Here is a 22,354-nt window from a genome sequence, read left to right as displayed (position 1 = left end):
TTTGTATACCTTGGCTCAATCATCAGTCCATATAGTTACTGCAGCCAAGAAATCAGAAAAAGAGCAGCAATGAAGGAATTAGAAAAGATCATCACATGTAAAGATGTCACTGGAAACCAAAACCAAGATCATCCACACTCTTGTATTCCCAGTCAATATGTACAGGTGTGAAAGTTGCACTGTGAAGAAGGCTGACAAGGAAAAAAAAGCTGATTTATTTGAAAAGTGGTGCTGAAGAAGAGTTTTGTGGATAGCCCGGATTGCCAGAAATATGAATAAATGGGTCCTAAAGCAAACCTGAACTATCTCTGCATGCAAAAATGGTGAAACTGGGCCTGAAACTTTGGGCACATGATTAATAAAGACTGTCACCTTGCCTATACTGTACTAAAATACCATATTTGACAAGTATAAAGATTGTGTGGGCATGGCTATAGCTAAGAATACACTTCATATTATATGGTAGTCAAATGGGAAACACTAAACAACCATTTATAATGGGTAACACTAAACAACCATATCATTCAGTTTAACCTATCCACATCATACAGTTCTCATGTAATAAGAATAGTTGAGTATTGTAGCTAAAATTGCCCTGAACATATGTAGAACAGTTTTCTAAATTATAGTCTACAGAGATTGTGTTTTCTATGGCAAATATACTGCCAGTACAATGGAAGAGCAGGGCCTCAATTAAATTGTCTCTTTCAACAAGATTGTGTTGTAGAAAGAAGTTTCAGGACTCTAATATTCTCTAATGAAAATTTCACTTAAAACACCCTTTCATTATAGTGGCTTAGTTTACAGAGAGATTGTGGCAGCTTTAAGCTCTATACAGGGGGAAATGAGTGTAGTGTTAAAAATAACTCGAGAAAAAAGAAGTGTGTGTTGCTTTGTCAATATATTAATGAAATTCAATCACCATGCAAAGAAAAAGGAAGCTCGTTTTCACCTGTTGACCCCTTGCAAAATATAAAAACTTATCTTGAGCTCCTAGTTTTTGAAGTGAGATGAAAGGCAATGCTTCAGTTTATCTCTTACCTTCAGAGGAAGCTCACTGATTGTTTGTCCTTATCACTTCAAGCCAGAAACTTACAGAGATTGCTAGACACTTCAGTGGCACAGTTTTAAATTCCCAATTTGGCAGGAGGTGGAGATTTCTTGTTTCCATTTAAACTGCTTTCATTTCAAAATGAAATCCCATTTAAAGCCAGAGGTTTGGACTGAAGCCTGAGGATCAAAAGAAAAGAAAAAAAAAGAATTTGAGGTTTAGCTTGAATTGGTGTCTGAAAAGGTAACAGCCATATTTAATTGCTTTTGAGCTCCCCTTGCTTATGCTCAGGCCAAATGAAATCACCCAGCCTCCCCTGTGTTTATAATAGGACTTTCATATGTTCTAATTATTGTCATCATTTAAACCATAACATAAACCATTCCCCTCTTGTAATCTGGATAAATCAGTCCAATACAGCAAATCATAATGGTGCAAGAAGGTGCAGTCAGAATGGGACAGCTACCCTAGGAGGAAAGGTTAAACTCTTTGGAGCTGTTTAGCTGAGCAAAAAGGCATGTAAGGGGAATTAGAATGATGGATGTGTAGAAATGTGTATCATTTGGAGAAAGTGCATTACATTATTCATGTATCACAGAAGCCTTGTTCAGGCATTATGGCCAATCGAGAGGCAAGGATGCGAGGACCCAAGCCCACCCAAGTCAGTAAGACCTTCACATGCTTAAAGCACACATTTGCAAAGATGCCTGAAAGCCAAAGGATTGGTAGATTTGATAGAGCAAATTTCTGAATGGGTTGGCAGCGTGAGGAGGGGGTTAGTTTATCTGTATACCTCTGTTCCTATCACCCATTTAGCTCTAGATGGATCCAGGCAAAATGCCTCGATAGGGCTATAGTTGAATTGTGGATTTCACTATCAGAAAATGTTACGCTATCTGCTAGCTTTTAAAGGGAACTGGGCAAATTCTGACGCAAAGAGAGTTATCTCAGTGACAACCAATCACTATACTTATATATTCCCTTTAGTACTAGAGGCAATATGCAGCTGTATACCGTGACAGGGGAACACAGTCAAGAACGTGCTGTTGTGCAGATGTTTTATTTTGGGTCCTTCCATCAGTGATTTGTTGGTTGCTGTGTGACTGGAATGTGGTACTGGATAGGCCTTTGATCTAATCCAGCACAATTGGTTGTTGCCAGTAATCATGTTGTCCTAAATTCAAGTTAAGTCAGGTCTACTGGTGATAGGATGTAATCTTCTCTCCCACTGCCTCCATAGACTTTTGTTCCTGGTCTAGAGGCTCTCTCAGCCTTCTGGAACAGTCTTGGGGGTGGCTACAGCAGTAAAAAAAAATCGTCCATACTTCAAGAGACATTCCATTGGTATTGACTGCCTCTCACTAACTGCTAAAATTGCTATTCTTTCAGATGGAAACAAATATAGTTTTATCTGCACTGTTAAGGCAAATACAGTCAGTGACAGCCCTGGCTGAAATGACAGAAAATAGCTCATAATTTCTAACTTCCATATTTAGGAAGCAGTTCAACTTGTAAGACAAGATGCAAATTTCCTCATACATTGTGTTGCTACAACACAGTAGGTTAGGAAACTGAAAAAGGACTTCTAACCGCTCTTTCAGTTTAGCATGGGAATTAGTCCAAGGATGGTCAAAGCTAGCTTATTCTGTTTCAAGATAATCTTCTCCCTTATTTCTTTGTTCATATAAATAGATTTTTTTTAAAAAAAATACAACACTCAGTTATTGCTTCATGATACTGTATTTCTAGTTCCTAACATACATATTCATTTCAAACTCAAAATCTCTATTCAGTTAAGAATATTTTAAATAAAACATGACCACCCTTCATTAAGTGTGAAATGAGGCCAAGAAATTTTAAACATCTTGTTGCCTAGACCAGCAGTTTTTAACCTTCCCCTTTAAATATATTATGTTGCTGTGGACCACCAAAACTTAAGTCAAGATTTAAAATCCTAAAGTGCATGGAATATTTATTTAAAGTTTCTCATGAAGGGTCTCATCGACAAATATTCTTTGATATAACAATGACACTTTTTAAGATGATTGGAAGAAACTTAATTTTGCTTTGAACAGGATGCACTGTCATCAACTGCATCAGTTACTTTCCATTTCATATTTAGCCAGCAATCCATTCTGAGGCCCAGCCAAAACATAGTGTTACAAAATTCACTGTGATAATATTGAAAAATCGCTTTACCTGACAATAACTAAATGGTTTTATTATCAGAAATGAAGAAGAAACATGGTCACAAAGTCCATCCAAAAAACTCACTCACACTGACATTGGCAGATTCCAACTCACTCTTCCTGCAGCTTCTGACTGTCTCTGCACAGTAGCAAGAACTATCACGTGCTGTCTCTCAGCCTCTCAGCATCATTCAATTGCATGTTCTCACCATGTGCAAAAATATGAAACACTTATTTGCTATCAAGCAGTTGTTTTCATACCCAATCTTTACTTTTGCTTGTTTTTAATGGAGGCTGTAGGCTAGAAAACCCAAGTTTTACACAAGGAAGCAAGGGATATTAAGATTTCTTTTTCTTTCTTTCTTTCTTTCTTTCTTTCTTTCTTTCTTTCTTTCTTTCTTTCTTTCTTTCTTAACTGCAAAAGTTCATAACATTTCTTCAAACCTTTGCAGACCCACTGAGAGGAGATAGTGGACCCTTGGAGGTCTGCGGGCCACATGTTAAGAACCTATGGCCAGACTTTTTTTCCCTTAAGCATTATTTCTTCTGTTGGTCCTCAGCCTTCACATTTTAATCTAATAATGTAATAGACAGCTGACTATGTAAGCAAACTCAAAATGTACCTTCGTTCAGTTTTCATGTAACTTAATAATAGGGAAAATTTATGTAGAAATATGCATTTATTTCATAGTCCTTCATTTTACAATCTCTGAAAATAAAATGCTGTTTGAATTGCTACAGTTTCTTATTCTCTAGTGCTCATACACAACCCCAAATAGCAGCATTTTAAAAGTAGTCACATTGCTTGCTACTTGTGCCAACTGGAGGCCAAATCTGCAAAAAAGAAAGAAAGAAAAGAAAAGAAAAGAAAAGAAAAAGTGTATCCCTGAATCTTTGCTTCCAAGCAAATATAGGAAAATTATGTCTGTATAATAGAAGACAACAGAAAGTGTTTATCATGTGGCACATCCCAAGCAACTGAAATCTAAAGGAGCTTGTGAACTTGCAAACTACGTTTTGTTCCTACTTGATAAGGTTTCAGCTGTTTTTGCTTCTCTTGCAGGGATATCCCATTTTGCCAGCAAACGTATCACATCCTATCGTCTCTTCCACCAGCAAATGCTGTTACTGCCAGTCAGTTTACCATTTAATAGACTTCTATATTACATAGCACCTCTGATACAAATGGTTACCAGTTGCAGAACTCCCGTGTCCCCCAACCAATGCCCCTGGACTGTTTTATGGTCGTGTTAGGGAACATAATACCCTCTCTGTCTTCACTTTCACACTGATCTTTCCTTTGTCTATCCCAGTACTGTACCAGATCTGCAAGGGTAAGAAGCTGCTTCCCCCACCTCCTGCACTGCTTTCACCTCCCTCTCTAGTGTCTCCCTCTTTCTGGCCATTTTTATTTTTCATGGATCTTTCCCTTCCTCCACCTACTCATCCAGCCTTTTGTTCTCCTCACTTTCTTCCCCACAGCAGATGTTTCTTTACTTCTCAAGGCTGCCTCATTCTGGTTCCCAAATCCAGGCACATTTGAATATTATGTATGTTTGAATAATATGCAGATAGGTCAGGAAAGATGGGTCATGAAATGGTCAACCAGAAACACTTGCCTTCTATTTTCTGCTTAGAAGCACTCTTTTCAAAGGTGTTTTTTTTTTTGTAAGATAGAAAATAGAAGGTTGGGGTTTAGATCCTTTGCCTATTTGGTTACCCATGACCCCTCTTTTTTACTTGTGCCTTTAAGAGTTGCAGAAGAAGCAGGTATCCACTAGTCACTTTTCTAGAAATGAGGACCCCACCAGTTGTGAGATCCTGCTTGAAACATATAAACCAACATACATTTTGCAGTAGAATTTGGGGGTGGCCATTGAGTTAAATAATGTTTACTCTTCAAAAACTAAATATAGGTGGATGGATTGCAACTTTAAAGACAAAGTGAAATGTTTGCTACCCTATTCACTCACATTCCCTCCTTCTCACACATCCCTTTCCCTACTAAGGCAGCACAGTGTAATACAGGAAACAGCCATGCAGCTAAGAAGCATAAGACAAGAAGCACAGGCCAAATGGCGGGCATCCCTACTTACCCTTGTGTGTGTGCATATGTGTGTGAACATACCACATAAAGGTAAAGATTCCCCTTGACAATTAAGTCTCTGACTCTAGGGGCCAGTTTTCATCCCCTTTTGTAAGATGTGGAGCCTGCGTTTGTCCATGGACACTTTTGGTGGCCACATGGCTGGCATGACTAGACATGGAACGCCGTTACCTTCTCATCGAGGTGGCACCTATTCATCTACTCACATTTGCATGCTTTTGAACTGCGAGGCTGGCATTAGCTGGGCCAAGCAATGGGAGCTCAGTCCGTTGGGCAGATTCAAACTGTTGACCTTTCAATCGACTGCCAAGTGGCTCAGCAGTTTAGCCTGCAGCACCACACATGTCCCTACCACATATCTACTTAAAGCCAAAATAGGTAAGTTTTACCCAGCCCCTGGGTTACACTGCAATAGAAATTGTGTTGTTACAATAGTAGAATGACCAGTCATGGACATCTTTGTAACTTGGTCCTCCACCACGCCAGTGAGAACAGGTGCAAGCATTTGGACCAAAGCTGAAGGCTTCCTGCTCATGAGGAGACCTCTTACTCTTCAATAGCTCTCATGTATGGCGCCCTTTTATCCCTAGTAGCTACCTTTCAGTGGCCTACTGACTCAGTTTGGATACTGACTGATTCTAATTAATTAAAATCTATTTTAAGAATACAATAATACCAATACATACCCCCAGGATCTTCAAAGCATCTGTGCCAAGTTTCAGATGTTTAGGTTTCCTGGTCTTATAGCTAATAGACAGAGACACTTTTATTACTCTAGAAGATTAGAAATCCATTTTATTTTATTACATTTTATTGCTCTACAAGTATACCTTTGTCATGTCTCAATGTAGGAATGATATTCAGTGTCTGTGTGTGGCAGATTGTTTATTTCCCATCTCTTCTATTTCTTCATGGAAACTTTCACTTTGAAAAACATCTTTATATTCTATTGCAAAACAACTGTAAAGGTAAAAGCAAAGGTAAATATTCCCCTTTATATTTAGTCCATTCTAGGGGACGGTGCTCATCCCTGTTTCCAAGCCATAGAGCCAGCGTTTTTCCATAGACAGTTTCTGTGGTCATGTGGCCAGCGTGAGTAGACACGGAACACCATTACCTTCCCACCGTGGTGGTACCTATTTATTTGCTCATATTTTTACATGCTTTCGAACTGCTAGGTTGGCAGGAGCTCTGACAAGCAACAGGAGTTCACTCTGTCACGTGAATTCAATCTTCCGACTGCTGGTCTTCTGACCTTGCAGCACAGAGGCTTCTGCAGTTTAACCTGGGGTGCCACCACATCCCTAAAACAACTGTAAATTCCATTTTAAGACAGTGTCCTTACTATCATTTGATCCCATGGAATCCCTTCTACAAGTTGTGTAGTTCTTCTGAGTGAATTAGATTTGCTACATCAGGAAGATGGTGTGGATTCATTGTCGTTTAGTTGTGTCAGACTCTTCGTGACCCCATGGGCCAGAGCATGCCAGGCCCTCCTATCTTTCACTGCCTCCCGGAGTTGTGTCAGATTCATGTTGGCTGCTTTGATGACACTGTCCAAGCATCTCATCCTCTGTCGTCCCCTTCTCCTCTTGCCTTCACACTTTCCTAACATCAAGAACTTTTCCAAGGAGTCGTCTCTTCTCATGAGATGGCCAAAGTATTGGAGCCTGAGCTTCAGGATCTGTCCTTCCAGTGAGCACTCAGGGTTGATTTCCTTTAGAATTGATAGGTTTGTTCTCCTTGCAGTCCAGGGGACTCTCAAGAGCCTCCTCCAGCACCACAATTCAAAGGCATCAATTCTTCGTTGGTCAGCTTTCTTTATGGTCCAGCTCTCGCTTCCATACATCACGACAGGAAAAACCATAGCTTTGACTATGTGGACTTTTGTTGGCAAGGTGATGTCTCTGCTTTTTAAGATGCTATCGAGGTTTGTCATTGCTTTCCTACCAAGAAGCAGGCGTCTTTTAATTTTGTGGCTGCTGCCTCCATCTGCAGTGATCATGGAGCCCAAGAAAGTAAAATCTGTCACAGCCTCCATATCATCCCCTTCTGTTTCCCAGGAAGAGATGGGACCAGTGGCCATGATCTTAGTGTTTTTGATGTTGAGTTTCAGGCCATTTTTTGCACTCTCCTCTTTCACCTTCATTAAGAGGTTCTTTAATTCCTCCTCACTTTCTGCCATCAGAGTGATATCAACTGCATATCGGAGATTGTTGATATTTCTTCCGGCAATCTTCATTCCGGCTTGGGATTCATCCAGTCTTGCCTTTCGCATGATGTATTCTGCATATAAGTTAAATAAACCGGGGGACAATATACAGCCTTGTCATGCTCCTTTCCCAATTTTTAACCAATCAGTTGTTCCATATCCAGTCCTAACTGTTGCTTTCTGTCCCACGTATAGGTTTCTCGGGAGACAAATAAGGTGGTAAGGCACTCCCATTTCTTTAAGAACTTGCCATAGTTTGTTGTGGTCAAAGGCTTTTGCATAGTCAATAAAGCAGAGTAGATGTTTTTCTGGAACCTTCTGGCTTTCTCCATAATCCAGCACATATTAGCAATTTGGTCTCTAGTTCCTCTGCCCCTTCGGAATCCAGCTTGTATTTCTGGGAGTTCTCGGTCCACATACTGCTGAAGCTTTCCTTGTAGGATTTTGAGCATAACCTTGCTAGTTTGTGAAATGAGTGCAATTGTGCGGTAGTTCGAACATTCTTTGGCACTGCCCTTCTTTGGGATTGGGATGTAGACTGATCTTTTCCAGTCCTCTGGCCACTGTTGAGTTTTCCAACAGTGCTGGCATATTGAATGTAGCACCTTAACAGTGTCATTTTTTAAGATTTTAAATTATTTTAAATAGTTCAACTGGAATGCTATCACCTCCACTGGCCTTGTTGTTAGCCAAGGCCCACTTGACGTCACTCTCCAGGATGTCTGGCTCAAGGTTAGCAACCACATTATCTGGGCTTTCAGGGATATCCAAATCTTTCTGGTATAATTCCTCTGTGTATTCTTGCCACCTCTTCTTGATGTCTTCTCCTTCTGTTAGGTCCCTCCCTATTTTGTCCTGAATCATGTCCATCTTTGAACAAAATGTTCCTCTAATATCTCCAATTTTCCTGAACAGATTTCTGGTTTTTCCCATTCTATTATTTTCCTCTATTTCTTTGCCTTGTTCGTTTAAGAAGGCCCTCTTGTCTCTCCTTGCTATTCTTTGGAAGTCTGCATTCAGTTTTCTGTAACTTTCCCTATGTCCCTTGAATTTGGTTTCCCTTCTCTTCTCTGCTATTTCTAAGGCTTTGTTGGACAGCCACTTTGCTTTCTTGCATTTCCTTTTCTTTGGAATGTTTTTTGTTGCTGCCTCCTGTACAATGTTACCAGCTTCTGTCCAGAGTTCTTCAGGTACTCTGTCTACCACATCGAGTTCCTTAAATTTGTTCTTCACTTCCACTGTGTATTCATGAGGGATTTGGTTTAGATTATACCTGACTAGCCCAGTTATTTTTTCCTACTCTCTTCAGTCTAAGCTTGAATTCCAGGTCTTGTTTTTGCTGACTGTATAGAGCTTCTTCATCTCTGGATGCAGAGAATATAATCAATCTGATTTCAGTATTGCCCGTCTGGTGATTTCCATGTATAGAGTCTCCTCTGGTGTTGTTGGAAAAGAGTGTTTGTGATGACCAGCTTGTTCTCTTGACAAAACTCTATTATCCATTGAACTCCAAGGCCAAACGTTCCTGTTGTTCCTTTTATCTCTTGACTCCCGACTTTAGCATTCCAATCCCCTAGAATGAGAAGAACATCTTTCTTTGGTGTCAGTTCTAGAAGGCGTTGTAAGTCTTCATAGACCTGGTCAATTTCAGCCTCTTCAGCATCGGTGGTTGGTGCATAAACTTGGATGACTGATGTTGAAAGGTCTGCCTTGGATTCGTATTCAAATCATTCTATCCTTTTTGAGATTGTATCCCAGCCCAGCTTTTTTTTGTTCTCTCTCTTTTTTTTTTTTTTACCTTTTTCCTTCTTTTTACTATTTAAACTGAGAGGTGTCTGCTCACCTGATGTATTGAAATATCTGCTGAGACTGAGACAGACCACTGTGGTCCATCATCACATCTTTCTATGTTAACTACATTCAAGCCACAGCTATGAACTGACTGTCTTTTAATAAGTTACTTTGGAAATAAGTTACATTCTTCAGCCATGGGCTGAAACAAAATTACTTTTTGCTTCTAATGACCATGCCTGCAATTTACCACTTTTTCTGTGGCAGAAAAAGTAGAATCTGCTTTCCACTCCATACTGGTGGCCTGAATAGTGAGAAAAGAAAAGGAAACCTCACATTTTTCTCTTCAATATCCATCCCACTGGCTTTCTTGGTAGAGAGGGTATTGTACGAAGATGGAAACAGAGAGACAGTGTAGATGTGAATGAGAGAGAATGAAAAGAGAGAGTAGGAAAACTTGTGGATTTAAAAGAAAGACAAGAGTGAGTACACAAAAGAGAGTAGGTGGGGGCAAGAGAGAAAGAGCCCAAAATGGGGTAGGTGGGAGCGCAAGAAAGTAAAAGCAAACAGGTGCATGTGCGAAAGAGAGAAGGTGAGCAGATAGGAGTGGACAGGAGTTGGTGTGTGCACAAGAGAATGGGTGTGTGAGTGAGGGTTTACATACTAGAAACAGAGAGAAAGGAAGCAACTGAGAAAGAGAGGGAACATGGGTCCATGTGCATAGGACAGAAAGAGGGTCTATGACTTAACGAGACACTGGCCTAGACCACTAATACATGTGTAGACATGGTCCTTGTTAGTTGCCAGACAGTCCAGGTCCCATGATAAGGGGAACTATGGTTTTTCATATAAAAGGTAAAATGGAGGTGGTTGCTAAGGTTTAATTTTAGAAGTCAACTTTTGGATACGTGAAATCAGGAAAGCCTGTAAAATGTATTCCATATTAGTTTCTAGAATCTATGGCTTTCAGGTAGTGAGTTAGGGGCTCATCATGACTTGTATTCGATCTCAATGGATTTAGCAAGTATTAAAGGTTCAAGGTTGACTCAACCTTCCATCCTTCCAAAGTCAGTAAACTGAGTACCCAGTTCTGGGGGGGGGGAAGAGATGAGTAGCCTATATATTTAAATTGTAAACCAACCAGAGAGCACTTTATTTATTTATTTATTTATTTATTTATTTATTTATTTATTTATTTATTTATTTATTTATTTATTTATTTATTTATTTATTTATTTATTTATTTATTTATTTATTTATTTATTTATTTATTTATTTTATTTATTTAATTTATTTATTTAATTTATATCCCGCCCATCTAGTAAATTCTACCACTCTGGGTGGCTAATAATTGCTATGGGGCAGCATATAAGCAGCACACTTTGCTTTACTTTGATCTCTCAATAAAATATTAGCAGAATTCAGTGGTAGCATTACTATAGGTGCAGGTGAATCAGGCTGGCCAGCTGAAGGAGTAGCTGTGCCTTCTTTACCACCCAAGGACCCACTGTCACCAGCATATGTGAAACAAAGCAAAAGAAAACAATGGTATTCTGGGACTCTGTTAGCATTAAATATTAAACCATTTCCTCAATACATAGCTGGCAAGAGCCAGGAAAAAATGAGCTCTTATTTTAGTGCAGAAAACCTAGTTCTAATTGTCTGGTATATCTCATCTATTTTTACAAGTACTGTAATTTATATTCTACCTTTCTACAAGATCCACATGGCAGTTCCAGGAAGGTCCACCTGTCCTCTTCCAAGATTCCGCTTCCCCGTGCATCTTTTCGTGTCCCAGATTGTACTTCTTGGAGCTTTTGCCTTTTTCTACTCTTGTATTCTGCAAAGGAATGCTGACACTGTATAAATGCATTCATCTGAGATGCTGGGTAGATTATAGTATGTATGTGCACTTTGGGACCACTTAGCGATCACTTGCCAGCTGGATGGCTCAGCTTGTGTTTAAAGCACTGTTCCTAGTATCTAGAAAGCAACATCTGCAGAGTTCCAAGCAAGTTATCTTGTCATGTGCATGTAAATTAAACTGAGAAGTGAAGCGTTAGAAACCTCCTTAGGATTCATCAAACCTAGCAAGGAACAAATGGCAGTCAATAGTTCACACACATTTCAAATTCAAAGTCCCTTCTACAAGGTAATTAAATGCAGCTAATTTATATTCACCAGGAAAAAATAATTCCCAAAAAGGCTCCCTCTCCATTACCAAAACCATTATTATGATGATAGGAAAATGCTACGTATTATCATTAATAAACAATGTCTTTAAAAATACAAACAAGAACATGAGGGATATATTAAATCTTCAGAATATGGAGTGAATTTCCTGTTTATCAGTTCATTTTTTGAACTGATAACTATCTCTGAAAAATGGAGCAAAAAAAGTTTGAGGAAACACAAAGAAACTTTCTGTTCTCTTTCAGTCCTGTAGAATAATGTGACAACATAGCTTTAAATACTGTCTGCAGTGTTGTAGGCTGGCTTTATGTTTCCTCTCCTTGTGAGCATGGGTATTGCTACTGTAGTTAGGAAACTTCTTGTACAGAATTGCATGCACAACTTCTCTTTAAAGTTGTGCTCTCCTTCAGAACTAGACCGGACCAAAGGATAAATGCTGGACCAGATCCTTCCAGATGCCAGAAGCCTATCTCATGTTTACTTCTCCTCATCTCTGCAGGCTGCTGGGTCCCTGCAGCCATGAAAGAGAACATGTTGCCTCAGAGTGCTTTGAACTCACTATAGGGTGTACTCTGTACTATGGTCTAATTTATTATGGCAGTGTTGCATCTGGAAGTATTGCCTAACAAGCTGTTTGGCTACAGGGTGTTGTGTCTTGATTTGACTTTTTTTTTTGTACCGGCCTAAGGTTTTGTCCTTCTATCTGTAGGTGATCAGGCAAGAATGAACAGCTGCTTTGTGACTTGTTAAGCTACCTTTATCTCTCCTTGTGCACTGGAGGGACAGAAAATAGGGCCTTTGGCCTTCTCTCTTTTCAATACTTCCAGCAGAACAGCCTGTCTGTGCCTCCAGCACTACTCATTACTGGCCAAATAGCTCTATGTCTGGATGCTCCTGTGATTCAGCCACTTGTCCTTTCAGGAAATGACCCAGAGGTCCCACCCTGGGTGCAAGCATGGGTGCATCCCCCTTCCAACAATGGAATCTATAGCCATTAAACCTAAGCTAAGCAATTCCTTCAAAAGACTAGTCTTGTACAAGCTGTATAACAACATAAACGAGACAGGGGTGCTCTTCTACTGCCCCTTTCTCTTGCCAAAGGTGCAAAACACTTAGTTATTTCACAGCTATTTAAAAATCCCTCCTGAAGCATCAAGTCAGGAAAGGTGGCAGCCTTTAGCACTGCACAGCTGCTGTATGCCACTAATTCAGTCATGGATAATAAACCCCAAAATGTGCAACAGAAACTGCAGGGGAAGCTTTGTTCAGCAGAATGGAGTCAGTCAAATGAGACGGAACCAGAATGCCATCATATCATGAGAACGTTGCTTTTAAGCTCAGAAGCCATTTCATTTTTAAACCTCTGGATGTACGAAAAATTCCATTTTTGTGAAAACCATAACCATACAGTAGTTCTGTGAATACAAACCAGGTATTTAAAAAAAATCACATAGTTATCTCTACGGTGAACTTTGGAACTTTTACACCTTCTATCACTGGAAAATTTTTCAAATGACTTTTTTTCCTTTAGTGTTGTTGGCTATTTCTCTGTTTAAATAAAAACCTTACAATATTTCACAGCATACAATTATACCTTAAACCAGTGTTGAATGCTTTCCATAAATATTACAAAATTATAGATGCCATTTAGCAAAAACCCATTAATGTCCTTCATGACATGGTGAGAACAGATGGCAAGATTTGTCAAGCACCAAATTATTTCAGGAAGGAACAGGAGCTTTCTTACTCTCTGCTTACTCAGCAGCCCACTCAACAGTGCTTAGAAGAGACCCGCTCCAAAATTGGGGGGGGCAAGTCCCTCATCTTGCTTGCTCCACATATAGTTCTTGTAGTAGGATACAGCCAGTCACAAATGGCAGCAAGCTGGTAGAACCAATCACAATAAGGGTGACAGAGATATTTATCATCTCAGGGTCTTGTGTGCTTAACAGTAAAAAAAGCAGTAACAAATTAATAAATTAAATAAGACCGACATCCCACCCAGAAAACACCAGATCTCATTTGAGATCATAAGCTAAGCAATGGCAGCCCTGGTTAATACCCACCAGGGAAAACCAGGGATCTCATGCAGGGCTATTAAGGAACCCTGCCTGACAAATTGATTGGTTGGTTGGTTGGTTGGTTGGTTGGTTGGTTGGTTGGTTGGTTGGTTGGTTGGTTGGTTGGTTGATTTGATTTGATTTGATTTGATTGATTTGATTTGATTTGATTTGATTTGATTTGATTTGTATCCCGCCCATCTGGTCTATGCAACCACTCTGAGCGGCTTCCAATATAACATAAACAATTAATAAAAACACATAGTTACATAAATCTTCAAATGAGAATGTAAAAACCAAGAAAATAGAGTAAAAATAAATAAAGGAAAAATGAGAAGGAAGAATCAAGTATTGACTGGAGGGAAGGCCTGAATAAACATCCATGTTTTTAATTGGCTTTTAAAGATACCCAGCGTAGGGGCCGCGCGAATCTCCGGAGGGAGGTTGTTCCAGAGGCAAGGAGCCACGACCGAGAAGGCCTGGTTTCATGTCTTTTTCTTTTGGGCCTCTCTCGGTGTCAGGCTCCTCAGCCTCACCTGCTGACTCGCACGGGTGATCCGGGTAGAACTTGGTGGGAGTAGGCCAAATATCGAGGTCCTAAACCTTTTAGGACCTTAAAAGTAAGCATTAAAACTTTGAAGTCGATACGGAAGCAAATGGGCAGCCAATGCAGTGCGGCCAGAGTAGGAGAAATATGCTGGTATTTTCTCACTCCACGTTCTGCACCACCTGGAGTTTCCGCATCAGCCTCAAAGGCAGCCCCATGTAGAGTGCATTACAGACAACCTGGAGAACTGCTACCAGTAATTGATAGTATTGGACTGGGTGATCTAATGGTTTGATTGAATATAAAGTAGACTCTGTTTTAAACTATTTTTAAGGTGGCACTAGGTGTTCAGTTTCCCCACACTGGACATGGTTTGGCTATTATGGTGGTTTTCAGATATCAGTGACTGTGTGATTGCATTGGGGTGGGGGAATGCAAGAAGCCAAGCTGCATGTATCTGTGATTAAAACTACTCCTAGTGGAAGGAAGGACAGATGGACGGACAGATGTGGATAAGAATACTTGGTTCCAAACAGGTGCTGTTATTCAGGCACTTCCACCGTCTTTTGCAGCATGCAAATGAGACCAGTGGGTCTCCAATGATTCCTGTGCACAGTGCAGCTCAGTGGTTTCCTGTGACAGAAAGAGGTATGAACCTCACCACTTGCGTTCATCAGTGCAGTGTCTTGAGCTAAAAATGATCATCAGTGGGGAAGAAAAAAAACCCTGCAGCCCTTAGCATAGAGTGGGAAAAGGTACGATCCTTTGCTACCACCTTTTCCTCTTTGCCATTGTCCTCGGCCACAGTTGGTGGGACACTGCGTTGCAGGATATTTTACTGTTTGGTTTGGCCCCCGGGGGGAATCAGAAGCAGTGCAGTCCCCAGGGTCAACACAATCAACATTTCCTCCAGCACTGGCCAATTTGTTTCAGTGTGCGCTGCCATCAGTTCAACTGATGGGAGGCAAGTCCAGCTGAAGCAGTATCGCAGCGCCAGTGGCCAAAGATGATGGCAAGAGGAAGAGGAAAAGGGATGATGGAGGAATCACAGTTTGCTGGTCGCCAGACTGGGGTGCAGCTGCAGCTGTTGCTTTAGTTGATCCACCTAAGTGAATAGGAGGCATTGGCAAGCATCCATCAATGTGCTTATTTATACAACAACTCCACTATTCATTTTGCCTTCCCCTTCCCTTCCACATCCTCCACCTTTCTCCTCCAGCTCCACTTCTTCCTTCACTTCTTCTGGAGCAATTCAAGGCAGGCAGGCAGGCAGGCGGGTGGGCGGGCGGGCGGGCGGGAGGGAAGGCAGGCAGGCAGGCAGGCAGGCAGGCAGGCAGGCAGGCAGGCAGGCAGGCAGGCAGGCAGGCAGGCAGGCAGGCAGGAAGGAAGGAAGGAAGGAAGGAAGGAAGGAAGGAAGGAAGGAAGGAAGGAAGGAAGGAAGGAAGGAAGGAAGGAAGGAAGGAAGGAAGGAAGGAAGGAAATCTCAGGTCATTTGCTGGATACTCACATCATTGATGTGTTTCCATGGCTTTCCAGTCAGAGTGCTAGAGGAAGAGAAGGTTTGGTTTTTCTAATGTTATGTGTTCTTATGGCCTCTCCACCTATTCCCAGCTGGTGCCACAAAAAAACTGGCTCCATGCAAAGCTGTCTATCTGATGGATGTGCCCAATTTCATCATGAACATTTCCGGTGTGATCTTTGTTGTTGACTATCCCTGTGACATGACAATGGCCTTCTTCTTCCTCAACAGCTTTGACTTGAAGTCTTAGGAAATGTGGATGCTGTGGACCTGACAACCCAAAGTCCATTTGGTTCGCATACTTTTTGGAAAGGAGGGTTGGAAAGCTGGGGATAGCACAGCCCACCTGAAATCACACTGCAGCCCATACCTTAAGACATTTTGCAATAGGAAGTGAAGTGTCATAGCAGGGTCCAAAAGCCCCATAGTGAGAAGCTAGGCGGAATTCTTCTTTCTTCCTTTAATATCCACAGCTGAGACAACACCCTAGTTGTCTAAGATAAATCTAGTTGTCTAAGATAAATAATCATTAGTCTTTGGCTGCTATAAGGAAGTGGATTCAGCTATTTTTCAGTTTCATTTGTGGCTTTTATTCTAATTCCCCATTTTAGTTTATCTGGAAGACAGGCTCACAGAATTTGTAAGACAAATAATTGTACCTTAGACTTACACTCACATTATATTTCATTATTTGTTTATAATATTTTTCAGCTTTTTTCCTAAATTCCTCCTAAAACTCTTAGACAGCCTACATGAAAAACACAGAGTAGGAGAGAGGGAGGGAGAAAATCAGAACATGGAGGAAAGCTTTGGTTGTTTCAGCAAGGCCAGGCCTGGGTCACACAGACAGTGTTTTGTTTCTTGTTCTTTTAGAAAAATAAACACACACACATCACATCACATCTGTGCAGTTGATAAAGAATTGTTGTTATTGTTTAGTCATTAAGTCGTGTCCGACTCTTTGTGACCCCATGGACCAGAGCACGCCAGGCCCTTCTGTCTTCCGCTGCCTCCCAGAGTTCTGTCAAATTCATGTTGGTCACTTCAGTTACACTGTCCAATCATCTCATCCTCTGTCGTCCCCTTCTCCTTTTGTCTTCACACTTTCCCAACATCAGGGAGTTTTCCAGGGAGTCTTCTCTTCTCATGAGATGGCCAAAGTATTCAGGATCTGTCCTTCCAGTGAGAACTCGGGGTTGATTTCCTTTAGAATGGATAGGTTTGTTCTCCTTGCAGTCCAGGGGACTCTCAAGAGCCTCCTCCAGCACCACAATTCAAAAGCATCAATTATTCGGCAGTCAGCCTTCTTTATGGTCCAGCTCTCTCTTCCGTACATCACTACAGGAAAAATCATAGCTTTGAGTATGTGAACGTTTGTTGGCAAGGTGATGTCTCTGCTTTTTAAGATGCTGTCGAGGTTTGTCATCGCTTTCCTCCCAAGAAGCAGGAGTCTTTTAATTCCGTGGCTGCTGTCACTATCTGCAGTGATCATGGAGCCCAAGAAAGTAAAATCTGTCACTGCCTCCCTATCTTTCCCTTCTGTTTCCCAGGAGGTGATGGGACCAGTGGCCATGATCTTAGTTTTTTTGATGCTGAGCTTCAGACCATTTTTGGCGCTCTCCTCTTTCACCCTCATTACAAGGTTCTTTAATTCCTCCTCACTGTCTGCCACCAGAGTGGTACCATCTATATATCTGAGGGTGTTGATATTTCTTTCGACAATCTTAATTCAATCTTAATTGGGATTCATTCAGTACTGCCTTTTGCATGATGTATTCTACATATAAGTTAAATAAGCAGGGAGACAATATACAGCCTTATTGTATTCCTTTCCCAATTTTTAACCAATCAGTTGTTCCATATCCAGTTCTAATTGTTGCTTCCTGTCCCACATATAGGTTTCTCAGGAAATATATAAGGTGGTCCAGCACTCCCATTTCTTTAAGGACATGCCATAGTTTGCTGTGGTCCACTCAGTCAAAGCCTTTTGCGTAGTCAATGAAGCAGATGTAGATCTTTTACTGGAACATTCTGGCTTTCTCCATAATCCAGCACATATTAGCAATTTGGTCTTGAGTTCCTCTGCCCCTTCGAAATCCAGCTTGTACTTCTGGGAGTTTTCAGTCCAATACTGCTGAAGCCTACCTTGTAGGATTTTGAGCATAACCTTGCTAGAGTGTGAAATGAGTGCAATTGTATGGTAGTTGGAGCATTCTTTGGCACTGCCCTTCTTTGGGATTGGGATGTAGACCGATCTTTTCCAGTCCTCTGGCCACTGCTGAGTTATCCAAACTTGCTGACATATTGAGTGTAGCACATTAACAGTGTCATTTTTTAGGATTTTAGATAGTTCAACGGGAATGTCATCACCTCCAATGGCCTTGTTGTTAGCCATACTTTCTAAGGCCCACTTGACTTCACTCTCCAGGATGTCTGGCTCAAGGTCAGCAACCACACTATCTGGGTTATCCAGGACTTCCAGATCTTTCTGGTATAATTCCTCTGGTATAATTCTTTCTGGTATAATTCCTCTTGCCACCTCTTGTTGTTGTCTTCAGCTTTTGTGAGGTCCCTACCATTTCTGTCCTTTATCATGTCCATTTTTGCACAAAATGTTTCTTTAATATCTCAATTTTCTTAAACAGATCTCTAGTTTTTCCCTTTCTATTATTTTCCTCTCTTTATTTGCACTATTCATTTAAGAGGGCCCTCTTGTCTCTCCTTGCTATACTTTGGAAGTCTGCATTCAATTTTCTGTAATTTCCCTATCTCTCTTGCATTTTGTTTCCCTTCTCTTCTCCACTATCTGCAAGGCCTTGGACAGCCACTTTGCTTTCTTGCATTTCCTTTTCTTTGGGATGGTTTTTGTTTCTGCCTCCTGTACAATGTTACGAGCCTCCATCCATAATTCTTCAGGTTCTCTGTCCACCCTATCTAGTTCCTTAAATCTGTTCTTCACTTCCACTGTGTATTCGTAAGGGATTTGGTTTAGATTATACCTGACTAGCCCAGTGGTTTTTCCTACTATCTTCAGTTTAAGCTTGAGTTTTGCTATAAGAAGCTGATGGACAGAGCCACAATAAGCTCCAGGTCTTGTTTTTGCTGACTGTATAGAGCTTCTCCATCTCTGGCTGCAGAGAATATAATCAATCTAATTTCGGTATTGCCCATCTGGTGATTTCCATGTGTAGAGTCGCCTCTTGTGTTGTTGGAAAAGAGTGTTTGTGATGACCAGCTTGTTCTCTTGACAAAACTCTATTAGTCTTTGCCCTGCTTTGTTTTGAACTCCAAGGCCAAACTTTCCTGTTGTTCCTTTTATCTCTTAGCTCCCTACTTTAGCATTCCAGTCCCCTAGAATGAGAGGAACATCTTTCTTTGGTGTCAGTTCTAGAAGGTGTTGTAAGTCTTCATAGAACTGGTCAATTTCAGCCTCTTCAGCATCGGTGGTTGGTGCATAAACATGGATGACTGTGATGTTGAAAGGTCTGCCTTGGATTCATATTAAAATCATTCTATCTTTTTTGAGATTGTATCCCAGTCTAGCTTTTCCCACTCTTTTGTTGACTATGAGGGCTACTCAATTTGTTCTACCGGATTCTTGCCCACAATAGTAAATACGATAATTGCCTGAATTGAATTTGCCCATTCCTGTCCATTTTAGTTCACTGACACCCAGGATGTCAATGTTTATTCTTGCCATCTCCTGTTTGACCACATCCAGCTTCCCAAGATTCATAGATCTTACATTCAAGGTTCCTATGCAGTATTTTTCTTTGCAGCATCGGACTTTCCTTTCACTTCCAGGCACGTCCACAGCTGAGTGTCCTTTCGGCTTTGGCCAAACCACTTCATTAGCTCTGGAGCTACTTGTCCTTGTCCTCCACTCTTCCTCAGTAGCATGTTGGACGCCTTCCGACCTCAGGGGCTCATCTTCCAGCATCATATCTTTTAGCCTTTTGTTTCTGTTCATGGGGTATTCTTGGCAAAGATACTGGAGTGGCTTGCCAGTTCCTGCTCCAGGTGGATCACTTTTAATCAGAATTCTTCACTATGACCTGTCTGTCCCTGCCCGGCATAGCCCATAGCTTCTCTGAATTTCTCAAGCCCCTTCACCATGACAAGGCATCAATACGTGAAGGGATTCACAGATAAAGAATTACCTCCTCCTAAATGGAGTGTTAGGAGGGAGAATCAGCAACTTGTTTATCACTTTCAAAAACCCTTCCAACTCACACCCACCAAGCTGGATGTAGGATACAGCTGTACCAGGCTTCTATTAAAAAAAATGGTTTTCACATATTTATTTATTTTATTTTATTTATTTATTGCATTTATATGCCGCCCATCTAGACATAGTCTACTCTGGGCGGCTATGGGACTTATATGAGCTTCTGGACACTCTCTGACTATGTGTGCTACATGTGAATTTCATTAAGCTGTGGTATATTGAGAACAAAAGCCATCTCCCTGTTGCAGATAATGTTGTGGCTTGCACCGTTTCACACAGCTATCTTGTTGTCGTCAGGTGCTTTGGAGGATGAGGATGCTGTTATCCTGCCAACCGTGTTCATGCAAAATCCATCTATCTGGTCAGTCAGCTTCTGTATGTGTAATGGAAGGTTACCATGTTGGCATCAGACTGCAACCTGTCTTGCACCAGCCTGATTCCTGAACACTCCTACCAGTCATATGATAGAATGCCACAAGCAGAAAACAGGAAATACACTAGTAGAGCTGATATTTTAAACATTATTCTCAAAAATCGTCTTTGCATATTTTGATATGAAGTCTTTGCAGGAGTATTCTCAGAATAGAAATGAAATGTTTGATATGTATTCGACGTATTATTTAAATTCCGTGCCTAAAATTTGAAGCTGATTCACAAGCAACAGTTCTCCTTTGTGTAAATAGTTATGGTATAATGATGATGATGATGATTATGGTGATCCTACCTATGCTTTAGTGATCAAAATGCATATTCCCTTGTTTATATACTGCCCTAAACTGCCCTCCTTTTGTTTCTCTCCTTGTGTCAAATTTGAGATTGCAAATTCCTTGAGCTGAGAAAGAAGCATAAAACATGGTAGCTCTGCAAATGTTTAGTTTGACCCCTCTTCTCCTACTGTTCACCTATCTCACTTTCTGTGAAGACCCTATGAATGTCCCCGATGTTTCTCTGTGGTAGGTTGGAGGAAAAGGTATGCAAAGAAAATGGAATTGGTCTTTCCCAACCTGGCATGCTCCCTATTTTTGTTAGAACGTAACTCTCAGAATTATTAGATAGGTACTCCAGTACAGCCAAAGGGCATCAACTTGGGAAGGGTGCATAGAAGGACAGGCAGGGAAGAAAACACTGCAGCTTCACACACTCTTTCAGCTGATGGTGTTTTTTTTACAGTGGTGCCTTGCTTAACGAGTGCCTCGCTGAGCGATGAAATCGCTTAACGAGGCACTCTGGGCCATCGCTGGAGCATTCGCTCAGCGATGGCCCCTATGGGGTTTTTTCGCTTTGCGAAGATCGCTAAGCGATTCGCTTAGCGATCTTCGCATAACGAAGCCGGGGAGAACAGCTGATCGGCGGTTCCAAAATGGCCGCCGGAAGGTCCGTGCCGCATTTTCGCGCCCTGCCCTCGCTTAACGAGGGCGCGAAAATGGCGGCGCTATGAAGAAACATCGCTGAACGGTGAGTTTTCAAGCCATAGGAACGCATTGAACGAAGTTCAATGCGTTTCTATGGCTTTTTAAATTCCGTTTAGCGATGTTTCGCTATAGCGAAGGTTAATCCGGAACGGATTAACCTCGCTATGCGAGGCACCACTGTATATATATACTGAAGGATAATTCTTTGGGCTGTGAACTGGAAATGCTAACTAGGCCCAGGGAAGAAATAGTCCCTTTATGCTAAATGTACATTTCTTTACACCTAGATTATCATGTATTTCCTCTATTTATGTAAATAATGGTTAAGAACATCAGTTCTTGTTTGGAAGGATGACAGCATTATTAATACATTGACTATTGACAGATTTGTGGATGTAGATGTGATCTTAACATGGATAAAAATGTAGCGGCTTTGATTCTACATCTTGATCCAAAGTCTTTGTGGTTTTTATCTCCCACCCATGCCTTCAGGCACCAGCTAGCCCAGCTGTAGCTAATACAAAGAGTCACTCGTGTAGCAGTAAAGCAGCCAACGGGAGTGGAAGCAGTCTGAGTAATTGAATTGCTCTAGAGAGACATGATGGTAAAGCCTGAGGTTTATTTCTGCTAGGAGCTGGAGAGAATCACGGCAGTCTGAGACAAAGCGTTCATGTAGCCTCAGGAGCCAAAGGCCTAGTTTTTCATGGTTCTCAAGACATGCAAAGGTAGAGACCATGGTCATTTTTATAATTCAAGTTATTTTCACATCCCAAGTTCAAATATTAAAATATTTCACAAATATGTCCATTTGGTAGTTTTTTTTACTCATTTTCTGATGATCTGAGTGCTTAATGTGCGCTCTGTTTTCATATTCAAGATGTTTAATTTGGAATGAATTTAAAAGTAAGTGATGTTGTTTTAAAAGCAGGAGTTCTGACAGTTATTATCTCCCACAGAAACTGATTGTATTTCAGCATAATACTGAACTGTGTGTAAACTTTATATTTAGACATAATCAAGGTTCCCTCTAAGGTGCGCACCTGGG

At 41.0% G+C, this 22,354-nt stretch overlaps 1 protein-coding gene across 5 annotated transcripts in view; it reads left to right on the top strand.

The window, feature by feature from the left end:
• SLC6A1 (solute carrier family 6 member 1) overlaps positions 1–22,354 on the top strand; it is a 155,320-nt gene that overhangs the window by 85,513 nt on the left and 47,453 nt on the right. Inside the window, exon 1 of one of the 5 annotated variants that reach the window (XM_072989729.2) lies at positions 21,802–22,034. The exons of the other annotated variants lie outside the window; for them this stretch is intronic. The gene's annotated coding sequence lies outside the window, so the exon portion shown is untranslated. Of the gene's footprint in view, positions 1–21,801; positions 22,035–22,354 lie in introns of those variants that run through there. 5 annotated transcript variants of the gene reach the window in all.

Source organism: Pogona vitticeps, chromosome 2, assembly GCF_051106095.1.
Source record: "Pogona vitticeps strain Pit_001003342236 chromosome 2, PviZW2.1, whole genome shotgun sequence".
Taxonomy (NCBI): Eukaryota; Metazoa; Chordata; class Lepidosauria; order Squamata; family Agamidae; genus Pogona; species Pogona vitticeps.
The sequence above is the reverse complement of the archived record's forward strand: the minus strand, read 5'-3'. Positions and strand labels throughout refer to the sequence as shown.